At 42.4% G+C, this 12,637-nt stretch overlaps 1 protein-coding gene across 6 annotated transcripts in view; it reads right to left on the reverse strand.

Moving 5' to 3' along the window:
• Positions 1-10,947, reverse strand: part of LOC149311686 (microsomal glutathione S-transferase 1-like) — a 30,488-nt gene extending 19,541 nt beyond the window's left edge. For 3 of the 6 annotated variants that reach the window (XM_089527684.1, XM_089527680.1, XM_089527685.1), the window contains exon 1: positions 10,869-10,947. The gene's annotated coding sequence lies outside the window, so the exon portion shown is untranslated. Of the gene's footprint in view, positions 1-6,477; positions 6,966-9,132; positions 9,223-10,868 lie in introns of those variants that run through there. The other 3 variants (XM_089527682.1, XM_089527683.1, XM_089527681.1) reach the window with 3 other exon arrangements.
• Positions 10,948-12,637: the final 1,690 nt, after the last annotated feature.

Raw genomic sequence — 12,637 nt, forward strand, 5'->3', positions numbered from 1 at the left:
GTAATTGTGCTATTGTGATCCTATCCATATCGATTTCATACTGTTGTTTTGTCAGTCCACTTGGAATTGCTCGCAGAGCACCTGTCACCCTGGAACCACAATTGTTTTGTTTTTTTCTCAGAGACACCAAAACTCTCAATATTTCCTAATCTTGTCCTTCTTTTGTCTTCAGTTCTGATGTTGTTATTATTGTTGGCAATGGTGACTGATATTATTGAATGCTCCATCTTCTGCCCTCTCACTCTCATGTTGCCAGGTATAAAGAGTGGGACATCTCTGCAACTAAGGAATGGAGAAATCCCAGCTCTTATCTTTTAGCACAGCTTTGTTGCTGTTGTGTGCATTCAAGTCATTTCAGACTTATGGAGACCATATCAAAGGGTTTTCTTGGCAAATTTGTTCAGAGGGGGTTTGCCATTGCCAGCCTCTTAGGCTCAGAGCATGTGACTTGTCCAAGGTCACCCAGCAGAATTCAAATCATGCTCTCCAGTCATAACCCAATGCTCAAACCACTACACCATGCTACCGAACAGCAATAGCAAGTACATTTCTATACCACTTATCAGTGCACTCAAGCACTCCCTAAGTGGTTTATAATGTGTAACCTAATTGCCCCCAATAAGCTGGGTACTCATTTTAGCAACCACGGAAGGATGCCAGGGTGAGTTGACCCTGAGCCCCTGGCTGGAATTGAACTCACAACCTTGTGATTTGTGACTGAGTGACTGCACCACTGTGCCACCAGGACTCTCCAACAGGTAATGTGTGTGTCCTACATTCTGATATGCTGCAGGTAAGTCCAACTTTATTGCCATTCTGATACATTGGGTTGCAAAGATTGAAACACAACTACCCAAAACCTAACTACTTCTATATGTTCTGGTTGCCTTGAAACAGCAGCCTTCAATAAGCTTGGCTTTTGTCATCTCTCATATGTGCAACCGTGAGAGCCATTCAGCAAAACACCCGGGGCCCTTTTCACACTACAGTGGGCCCTCCACATTAGCGATGCAGGACCCCCATGAAAGTGGAAAAACTGCAAATAAAAAAACTACCGTATTTTCCGGCGTACAAGACAACTTTTTGACCCTCTAAAATTGGGTCAAAAGTCGGGGGCCGTCTTGTACGCTGGGTGCGCGCTCTGGGCCGCCGGATTCTCAGGCCTCCGGAGGCCTGAGGAGCCAGCAGCCCCGCACCGGCTTCTAAGGGGCCTCTGAAGCCCTTTAGAAGCCGGCACGCGCGCTCTCTGGGCTGCCGGCTTCTCAGGCCTCCGGAGGCCTGGGGAGCCGGCAGACCTGCGCCGGCTTCTAAGGGGCCTCTGGAGGCCTGGGGAGCCGGCGTGCGCATGCACGGCCAGCTGCCAGCTTCCAAGGAATAGGGGTAGCCTTGTACAGTGAGTATATCTTAAACTCTATTTTTTCATAATAAAAGTTGGGGGTCGTCTTATACGCCCGGTCATCTTATATGCCGGAAAATACGGTACTTTCTTTTTTACACAAGAGAACACCTCTCTAGGAATCTCTAGGTCCTCCGGCACAACTCTTTGGTCAACATCTGACCACGTAATTGTGCTGGAGGACCTACAATTCTCTTTAGAAATCTCCAGGTTCTCCAGGAAAAGTTACCCATAGAGTTGTGCTGGAAGACCTAGAGATTCCTAGAGAGAGCACATTATTCAAATCCGTGAATAATCAAATCCGCAAAAGTAAAAGCCACAAATGTGGAGGGCCAACTGCACATTATTATAGCACTATTATTCCAGTTTAACGGCCATGGCAGCATCTTATGGGATCCTAGGATTTGTTGTAAGGTGAGGCATGGTGTAGTGGTTTGAGCATTGGACTATGATCCTGGAGACCAGAGCATGGGCCCAAACAGACAGGCTAAAATAAAGGTGCTTTGGGCCACTTTGGAGGTATGCTGTTTAAATGATGCATGTGTCCTAAGAGGCCAGAAGCTAAGCCAAAGCTGTGCTCTAGTCCTTAGGACTGGAGCATGGCTTTGATGCGACTTCCAGCCTCTTAGCCTCTTACTTCCGCTGCGACACGTCTGGACGATATGTGTCCAAGACGTCAAAATGACGGCAGCCGTGTAGAATGGCCGCCGCCATTTTGTGCGTGCGGAGCGCATACTAGGGTTAGGGGGTGCGGAAGCACCGCCCATTCCTAACCCTAGTATGCGCTCTGCGCGTACTTTCTGGTGGTTTGTAACCCGCCTATGATTCCCTATTCAGCCATAGAAACCCACTGGGTAACCTTGGGTAAGTTACACACTCTCAGAACAACAGGTTCACCACCATGAATCAGAAGTGATTTGAAGACATATAACAACAAGGAGGCACTATAACTCTCTGACTGAGAATTGTAAATTAATCTCCCTAAATTGTAAACCCCAGAGTTCCATAAAATTTAAAGCCCTGGGCTGTATTTTGCAAACCATGAAGCACTCCCCCCCATCCTTATTCCCTGATTAAATTTAGACCTAAGGTCAGAGACTGCCATGCCAGTTGTTTTTGTAAGAGCTCTCTAAGAGCCATTTTCACTGAAGAATTGGGTAAGTGCTTTACATAATGCATATTTGATAAATATTTATATATTGTTTAATTTTGTATTATTTTTACTATTGCTACACATTGAGTCTCCCTTTTCCAGCATTCCAAAACTTTATTCATGGGTGGCTGAGATAGTGATGCCTTTGCTTTCTGATGGTTCAGTGTACACAAACTTTGTTTCATGCCCCAAATAGTTTTAAAATGTGGCATAAAATTATCTTCAGGCTATGTGTATAAGGTGTACATGAAACATAAATGAATTTTGTGTTTAGAGCTGGATATCTCATTACATAGATATATGAAAATACAGGTATTTGACAATCCAAAAAGAAAAAGAAAAAAGCCTGGAACCCCAAATACTTCTAGTTCCAAGCACTTTGGATGAGGAAAATCCAAACTGTAGTATTAACAGGAAAATATATGAATGGGATATTTTGCTGTTATACAATATATTGCACAACATACTACTGGAATGGGCTTCTCCCATGGGTGTGTCAGCCGTCTGTTTTGCAGGCCTTTTGGAAAACTCAGATTCACATATTCTCTCTGCCTTTTCCTGAACTATATTCATGGGTTGCTAGTTTTACCTGAAGTTGTGGTTTTTACTGATTTTTACTATCATCTCTTTACAATGCTTGGTGCCTTAGGAGGATTCAGCAGTTATAACATAGCCTGAAATATTTTCAATAGATAAAATTAATTTTAAAATTATACTAGTCTTGCAAAGAAGGCCAGAAAAGTTACTAAGATGTAAAAATTTATCTGAAATGCTTGGAACCAGAATTTTGGATTCTGAAAAAAATTGCATATGCATAATGTATCTCGGAGATGGGACCCAAGTCTAAACATGTAATTCATTTATATTTCATATACATATACATACATATACATATATACACATGGCCTAAAGGTAATTTTATGGACACTATTTTTAATAATTTTGTGCATGAAACAAAGTTTGTGTACACTGAACTGTCAGAAAGCATAGCTGTCACTATCTCAGCCACACATAAAAAGAGTTTGGGATTTTGGAGCATTTTGGATTTTGGAATCCCAGAAAAGGAAGACTCATCCTGTAGTAACTTGCCAAAAAGTGACAGAGGAGAGATGGAGAGATTCATTTTTATGCTAGGTCCAGTGAATGCAACCTGATATACTTCTACACCAGTCTTCTCTCTTGCCTGCATGGAAATTCGGATCATCTATAGTGACTTAATAGACCAAATGGCATAGACTTTCCTGAACCTCTTTTTCCACTTTCTGTGTATAAAAGGTGAAACTTTGGAATCAAAGAGATCAGTAACCAGAGCACAGGTACAAAAAGGTGTGGCCCTTCTATAATCAAAACTCAGGAGAGATTTCTTCACAGGCCAAACAGGTTGCACCACTATTTTCAGAGAACAAAAAAGCCTGAACTTTGAGACAACCAAACCAATCCCCAGGAGTGGTGTGGAAATCTCTTCTTGTGCAGGGTCAAAGATGTGCACCTAAGATATCAAAGAAGGAAAACAATAAATGAAGTTGGGAGATAAGCACTGCAAGCCTAATTGCCCAAGTCACTCCCACTTAATTTTGCAATGCAAAGGGATCTTGCTGCACCTTTGACATTAACTGTGCCAAAGAGGTTGTAGCATAAACTTTAGTACACTTGGTTTACTTTCTCAGATACATGAAGTGCATCCACACTACACTAACCTACACTATATATTCCCTACAAGCCACCTACCATTGGCCTTGCCTGTGCTCATTTCAAACAAAATGGCCACACAGCACAGGTTGCATTGTTTCGTATCCATTTTCACTTTTTAGCCACCAAGGCTACACCCGCAATGCAGAAATATCCAATCTGACATGGCTTTAACTGTCATGGCTCAATGCTATTGAATTCTGAGAACTGTAGTTTGTTGTGGCACCAGAGCTCTCGAGATGGCTAAATGTATCACAAAACTACAATTCTCGCAATTCCATAACACTGAGCCATGGCATTTAATGTGGTGTCAAACTGGATTATTTCTGCAGTGTGGATGCAGCTATAGTGAACAATAGTGGGTCTTTGGTATGCGCTGGGGTTTGCTTGCAGGACCCCCATGTATATCAAAGTCTGTGGATGCTCAAGTCCCATTAAATACAATGGTATAATAAAATGGTGTCCCTTATATAAAATAGCAAAATCAAGGGTTGCTTTTTGGAATTTGTATTTTTAAAAATATTTTCAAGCTGTGATTGCTTGAATCTGTAGATAAAAATCTGTGGCTACGGAGGGCAGAATGTATTCAGAGGCAGCAACTTAGCAAGCTGATCACCTCTACAAACTTTTGAAATCCATCTGCTCAAAAAACATTGAGAAAAACTTAGGAAATAAAGAGCTTGTGAAAGTTACTGTTTGAATTACAACTTCCAGAATTCTGTCACTCAAAAGTTTTTCTTTAGGCTAAAAGTGCCAGAGTCCTATCCTTGCAAAAAATCTGGCCATTCTAGCTGGGGATTCTAAGAGCTGAAGTCCTAAAAGGCCTGAACACAGGCCAAAATAAAGCTGCTTCAGGTCACTTTGGAGGTATGCTGTTTAAACCATGCATATGTCCTAAGAGGCCGGAAGCTGTGTCAAAGCCACACTCCAGTCCTAAGGACTGGAGTGCTGCTTTGGCACAGCTTCTGGCCTCTTAAGATGTGTGTGTCAAATTAAATAGCATACTTGCAAAGTCACCTGAAGCAGCTTTATTTTGGCCTGTCTGTGTGTTTGGGCCCAAAGATAACTTTTAGATGTCCTTGGACAGAGCCTTGCACCCAGGTGACCAGATATGATAACCATCAAGGAGGACAAGGCACCACAACATGTAGGACATTCGAGAAAAATGTAGGGTATTCCAAAATAAAAGCTAAAAAAACTCATATGAATTTAGTCAGCCCTTCTTATACATGGATTTTTTATACACATGTTCAAGCATCCAAGGTTTGAAAATGTTCCAAAAAAGTATAAATTTCAAATTTCAACCTTGATTTTCCATTTTTATAACGGACACTATTTTGCTATGCCATTATATTTAATGGGACTTGAGCATACATGGATTTTGTTATACACAAGGGATCTTGGAACCAAACCCCACCGTATAACAAGGGTCCACTGTACATACATGTTACTTAATCATGCCCAAAACAGAGGACTTTTTCTCCTGGATAGAAGGTTGAAATGTAGGACCTATCCTGGGAAAGGAGGACATCTGGTCACCCTTCTTGCACCTTTCCCTTTTGCTCAGAGGTGATGGGAAGCATTACAGAGTAGATTTTGGGTTAGTGCTAGAGATCACCAAAATTATTGTTATTGTTGTTATTTTTAACCCATAGAGGCCCACATTTTGAAATTTTTGTCCCAGATACTGTTGTTGTTGTGTGCCTTCAATCGTTTCTGACCTACGGCAATCCTAAGGCAAACCTATTACAGGGCTTTCTCAGGCTGAGAGTGTGTGACTCACTCAAGGTCACCAAGAGGGTTTCTGTGGCCAAGTAGGAGATCAAACCCTGGTCTCCAGAGTTGGAGTCCAATGTTCAAACTACTATACCACACTGGCTCAGCTCCTATAGTTATTCCAGTTTATGGGGACCCTAAGGCAATACCATGGGGTTTGCTTGGCAAGATTTCTTCATAGGAGTTCTGGTGGCGCAGTGATTAAATGCCTGTACTGCAGCCACTCACTCAAAACCATAAGGTTGCGGAGTTCAAGACCAATAGAAGGACTCAAGCTTGACTCAGGCTTGCATCCTTCCGAGGTCACTAAAATGAGTACGCAGATTGTTGGGGGCAAATTAGCTTACAGTTGTAAACCGCTCAGACACTGCTTAGTCAGTATGAAGCAATATATAAATGAAGTTTGTTTGTTTATAGGAGGTTTACAATTGCCTTCCCCTGAGGCTGAGAGTGTTTGACTTGCCAAAAGTGAATCCAATGGGTTTCATAGCAGAGATAGGAATCGAACCCTGGTTTCCAGAGTCGAAGTCCGACGTTCAAACCCTGGTTTCCGGAGTTGAAGTCCAACGCTGGCCATAAACCAGAGCATTCCCATTGAGAACTAAATGACTTTGCAGCACACCATAGACAAAGTTGCTGTTCTTATCTGCAAATGCACCACTTCGAAAGTCACCAAGAAACAGCCTTGCACAAGTAGTAAAACTTTTTTAAATCTCTCATCAGCTCCTCAAAAATCCAACTGCTGGGAGAGTGCAGCTCCAGAAGGAACTGGGGAATGTGGGGAGGAGAGGCCAAATAATTTACATTTCGTCAGACTTGATTGAAGTGTGCTTATAAAAATAAATGCAATTCACTCAATCCTACTCACGTCAAAGGAGAAAGATGTCTTTCTCCCCTCCCTTCTCCGGCAAATGCATCTTTTTTAGGGGAAAAAAGATTAACCGCATTTGCCGCTCCAATGTAATTGATTTAAAAGGGAAATTAATGAATCTTCAGCACTTGGGAAGTCAATCATTCACTACTTTGCAGAAAAAGAGTATTAATGTTAATGTTATTAATGGTAATAACCAACACAACACAAGACACCTCAGAAAGATGCAAATAAATACACGGCTGCCTGGCCTAGGAACGTTTCAAGGTGGTGAATAGGTCCTACTTTAAATTTATATTTTCAGCACCAAAAGGGGATAATAAAATATAAAGTTTGGCAATGTTCTCGACTCAAAGCGTGCACATTTCTTCTCTTAGAGGACTAGGAAAACATTGGAGGAGTAGGAAAACATTTCGCACATTAGAAAATGTTTAGCAATTTAGGCTTGGGGAAATAATTGCATACAATCACTGGAGGGGGGGGGATGAACTGCCTTTTTTTTAGAATATCCCTCACAAGTATTGTATAGTGAAGCCCCATGTTCGGACTAAAGCATCAAACATCAGATTTGAATGGGGTTTTTTTCCCTTATTCAAAAAGAGCCTTAGGCAGGGTCTGCTGCCACATTGCTGAATTTGTCCAGTTTGATACCGCTTTAAACTGTCACAGTGTTTAGCAAATATGAAGTCGAAGGCATTCATGGCGAGCATCCATAGTTTTTTGTGGGTTTTCCGGGCTATGTGGCCAAACGTCAGGAAGAAACTCTTCTAGAACATGGCCACATAGCCCGAAAAACCCACAAAAAACTATGTTTAGCAAATGTTTGATGCTATGGAATCCTGGGATTTGCAGTTTACAGTGTCACCAGAATTCTCAGACAGAGAAAGCTAAATATCTCACAAAACCGCAAATTCCATAGCACTGAGCCATGGCAGTTAATGTGGTTTCAAACTAGACTATGTCTGCAGTGTGGATGCAGCCATAGATGCTATCCATAATGCAGGAATAATCCACTTTGAGACCACTTTAACTGCCTTGGCTCAGTGCTAGGGGATGCTGGGAACTGGAACTTTTTGAGACATTGAGCCTTCTCTGTCAGAGAGCTCTGGTACCACAATGGATTAAAGTTCCCAAGATTCCCTAGCATTGAGCCAAGGCAGTTAAAACTGTCCGAAACTGGATTATTTCTGCAGTGTGTTTTGGACCCTAGTGACCTTTCGTCTTCACTGGGAATCCTGGGATTTGTAGTCTGTTGTGGAACTTGTGGCAGCCAAGCTAAATATCTCACAAAACCACAAATCTCCAAATTCCATAGCACTGACCCATGGCAGTTAATGTGGCATCAAACTGGATTATTTCGGTAGTGTGGATGCAGCCATACTGAGCAACAGCAGACCCTTAGTATCCCCTGGGGTTTGGTTCCAGGACCCCCATGGATACCAAAATCTGTAGGTGCTCAAGTGCCATTAAAAACAATGGCCTAGTAAAATGGTGTCCCTTACATACATTGGAAAAATCAATATCTTTTTCTATTCTGACAGAGAAGGGTAATTAGCTCATTACTAGGGAATCCTGGGAACTGCTGGTTATTGTGGCACCAGAGCTATCTCTGACAGAGAAGCCTAAAACAACAGTTCCCAGAATTCCATAACATTGAGCCAGGGCAGTAAAAGTGGTCTCAAACTGGATTATTTCTGCAGTGTGTTTTGTAAGGCTGCATCCACACTGCAGAAATAATCCAATTTGACACCACTTTAAGTGGCATGGACCAATGCTAGGGAATTCTGGGAACTAGTTTTGTGAATTTTTCTTTTCTCTCTCTCTCTCTCTCTCTCTCTCTCTCTATATATATATATATATATATATATACACACACACATACACACACACACAGAGAGAGAGAATAATGCATATAATAATACAGGGGTAGGCAACCTACGGCCCGCGGGCCGGATGCGGCCCGGCGAGCCCTTGGGACCGGCCCTAGCCTGGTCCTGCCGCCGATTGCCGCCGGGGCCTTTGGGGGGCAATTGTCTATAGAAGCCTCAGAAACATGCATTTATATTAACATTTTTTAAAAAATCAGCAATTTTTTTTGCGTGTCCTCCATTTTTTTTAAAAAAAGTGTCATCCATTTGAAAATTTTGTCCTACATTTGTCCTGGTTTATTTATATACAGTCGGCCCTTCTTATACACGGATTCAAGCATACACGGTTTGAAAATGTTCCAAAAACGTATAAATTTACCTTGATTCTCCATTTTTTATTAGGGACACCATTTTGCTATGTCATTATATTTAATGGGACTTGAGCATACATGGATTTTGTTATACACGGGGGATCTTGGAACCAAAACCCAGCGTATAACAAGGGTCCACTGTATTTATTTTTTTTAAAAAAATTATTTAATTATTTATTTTTTGGCTTCGGCCCCCCAGTTGTCTGAGGGTCAGCAACCCGGCCCCCGGCTCAAAAATGTTGCCTACCCCTGTAATAATATATATGTGTGTGTGTACACACATATGTTTATATATATATATATATATATATATAGTGTACATATACACACACATTTATATATACTGTACACCCATGCATATATATATATATACACACACACACACACACACACACACACACACACACACTTGTCCCTCCATATTCACTAGGGTTAGGGGCACAAGACACCTGTGAATCTGGAAAAATTGCAAACAACTAAAACACCATGTTTTTACTGAGAGGACACCTCTCTAGGAATCTCTAGGTCTTCCAATGCAACTCTGTGGTCAATATCCAACAGACTTTGACCACAGAACTGTGCTGGAGGAGTTACAAATGCCCAGTGGAGTGTTCCCTCTAGGAATCTCCTTCAGAGTTGTGCTGCAGGGCCTAGATATTCCTAGAGAGAACAGATTAATCAAATCCAGGAATAATCAAAGCCGCTAAAATCAAAGCTGCAAATATGAAGGGATGAGTGTATATATACACACATATGTATTGTATTATATTATATTATATATATATATATATATATATATATGTACACACACACAGGGGACGTTATCAGACAAGGGAAATTGGAAGTATAATCCAATGGCAACCTGAACACAATCATGGGGTTTCACATTATTGCGTGATAGACTACCACACATAATTTTGGGCAATGGTAAGCTATTTTCGGGTAATGGGAAGCCAGTTCGAATGCAATTCGAATTCACATAAATTTGCTGAACTAGCAAATTCATGTTAATGCGTTCTGGCCCCACTTTCTTTTCATTCGAAATTAAGAGAAATTCCTCCCATGTGAAAAATTCCTGTGTGACACACACACAAAATTTTATATATATATATATATATATATATACACACACACACACACACACACACACACATATTATATACAGACACACACATATACACACACAATTATATATATATATATATATATATACACACACACACACGTTTATTATATATACATATATACACACAATCATATATATATATATATACACATTATATATACATATATACACATACATATATGTTATATATATATATATATATATATACACACACACAAACACTATATATATATATATATATATATATATACACACACACACACACACACACACATATACATTGTGTATACACACACACAATTGCACGTGCTTTCGTTACAGGCCAAGGCAAACTCCCAAGATCCCATTCCCATTGAGCCGTGGCTGTTAAAAGTGCTGTCAAAGCGGATTAATCCCTGCAGTGTGGATGCACAATAATATCCCAAATCAGCCCCCCTAAAAAAAATAAAAACCTAGAGAACCCACCCCAGAGGCAGAGATAGCCAAGAGAGAGGCTGAGGCTGAGAGAGTGTGACTGGCCCAAGGGAACCCTCCGCCCAAGTGGTCCTAACCTGAACCCAAGACCCCCCCCTCCCCCAGCACCAGGGAGGCCTCCTCCCAAGCCTTGCAAAAGCCCACCTTGCAAATGGCTCTGGATTCTTGCAAAAGGAGCCCTTGCAAAACAAGGGAGTCTTGCACAAAGGAGAAGGGACTCTGGAGTCTGGGCCCCTTCCTCTTCTTCTTCTCCCTCCTCCTCTCCTTCCTGGCTGCTCCTGACTCAGGAAAACTAGGGCTCCTGGAGGCCTCTTCCCGCCCCTGACCCTGCCCCGAGTTGGGTAACGCGTTCCCACGAACACGCCTCCAAGACTGCCTCCTCCTCCTCCTCCTCTTCTTCCAAGCCTGTCTCTCTCTCTCTCAGATTCCAATGGCCTTTGCTCCACTTTCCTCCCTTCCTCTCCCCTCCTCTTCCTGAGGCTGCTGCTTCTTCTTCTCCGTCTGCACTGCAGAACTAATGCGGTTTGATCCCGCTCTCACTGCCCCGGCTCCATGCTAGGGACTCCTGGGGTTCTGCAGTTTCTTTTGCAGCTCAGTTGAAAGGCTTTCTCAGGGGCCACCACAAACTGATTCCAGGATTCTCCAGGGTTGGGGTTTAAAGCGGGCTCAAACCGCATTCATCCTGCAGAGTGGCAGCTCTTGTGACTTGGGTGCAGAAACACACAGCGGGGATAATCCAGTTTGAGACCGCTTTAACTGCCCTTTGGGCTCAGTGCTAGGGAATCCTGGGAATGCTGGCTGGAATGATGGGAGCAGCAGTCCAACAACATCCAGAAGACCGCATTTGGCTTAATTGGTGTCAAACTGCCTTATTTCTAGAGTGTAGATGGACCCCAAACTACATGTCACTACCATACAGAATCCTAAGCCAAGAATAATAAGAGAATAAGAGTAATAAGGCACCAAAAGCATCTGAGGAAGTAGACTTAAGTCTACAAAAGCTCATGCTGCCAACTACATTCTTTCATGGTTCATGTGGGGTTTTGGGGCTATGAGGCCATGTTCTGGAAGAGTTCTTTCAGAAAGAATCATAGAGTTGGAAGAGACTGCAAGGGCCATCCAGTCCAACCCCATTCTGCCATGCAGGAACTCTCAGTCAAAGCATCCCCATTGACAGATTGCCATCCAGCCCCTGCTTAAAGACCTCCAAAAAGGACTCTAATACTCTCCAAGGGAACATGTTCCACTGTCGAACAGCCCTTACTGTCAGGAAGTTCCTCCTAATGTTGATCTGGAAGCTCTTTACCTGGAGCATCCATTGTTCCGGGTCCTAGTCTCTGGAGCAGCATACCTTCAAACGTGACCCAAAGCAGCTTTATTTTGTTCTGTGTGTTCGGGGCCTTAGCTTGCATCCCTTGTTCCGGGTCCTGTTTTCTGGAGCATCATAAAAAAGCTTGCTCCCTCCTCAATACGACATCCCTTCAAATATTTAAACAGGGCTATCATATCACCTCTTAACCTTCTCTTCTCCAGGCTAAACATCCCCAGCTCCCTAAGTCGTTCCTCATAGGGCATGGTTTCCAGATCTTTCACCATTTTAGTCGCCCTTCTTTGGACACGCTCCAGTTTCTCAATGTCCTTTTTGAATTGTGGTGCCCAGAACTGGACACAGTATTCCAGGTGGGGCCTGACCAGAACAGAATACAGTGGCACTATTACTTCCCTTGATCTAGACACTATACTTCTGTTGATGCAGCCTAAAATTGCATTGGCCTTTTTAGCTGCCGCATCGCACTGTTGACTCATATTCAACTTGTGGTCTACTACTCCAGAGGACAGGATCAAAATTCAAAATGATCTGAATAGGACTCCTAGATCCCTTTCAAACGTACTTTTGTTCAGCCAGGTGTCCC

Source organism: Sceloporus occidentalis, unplaced genomic scaffold (assembly GCF_023333645.1).
Source record: "Sceloporus occidentalis isolate IW3139 unplaced genomic scaffold, rSceOcc1.0.p SCAF_5, whole genome shotgun sequence".
Lineage (NCBI taxonomy): Eukaryota > Metazoa > Chordata > Lepidosauria > Squamata > Phrynosomatidae > Sceloporus > Sceloporus occidentalis.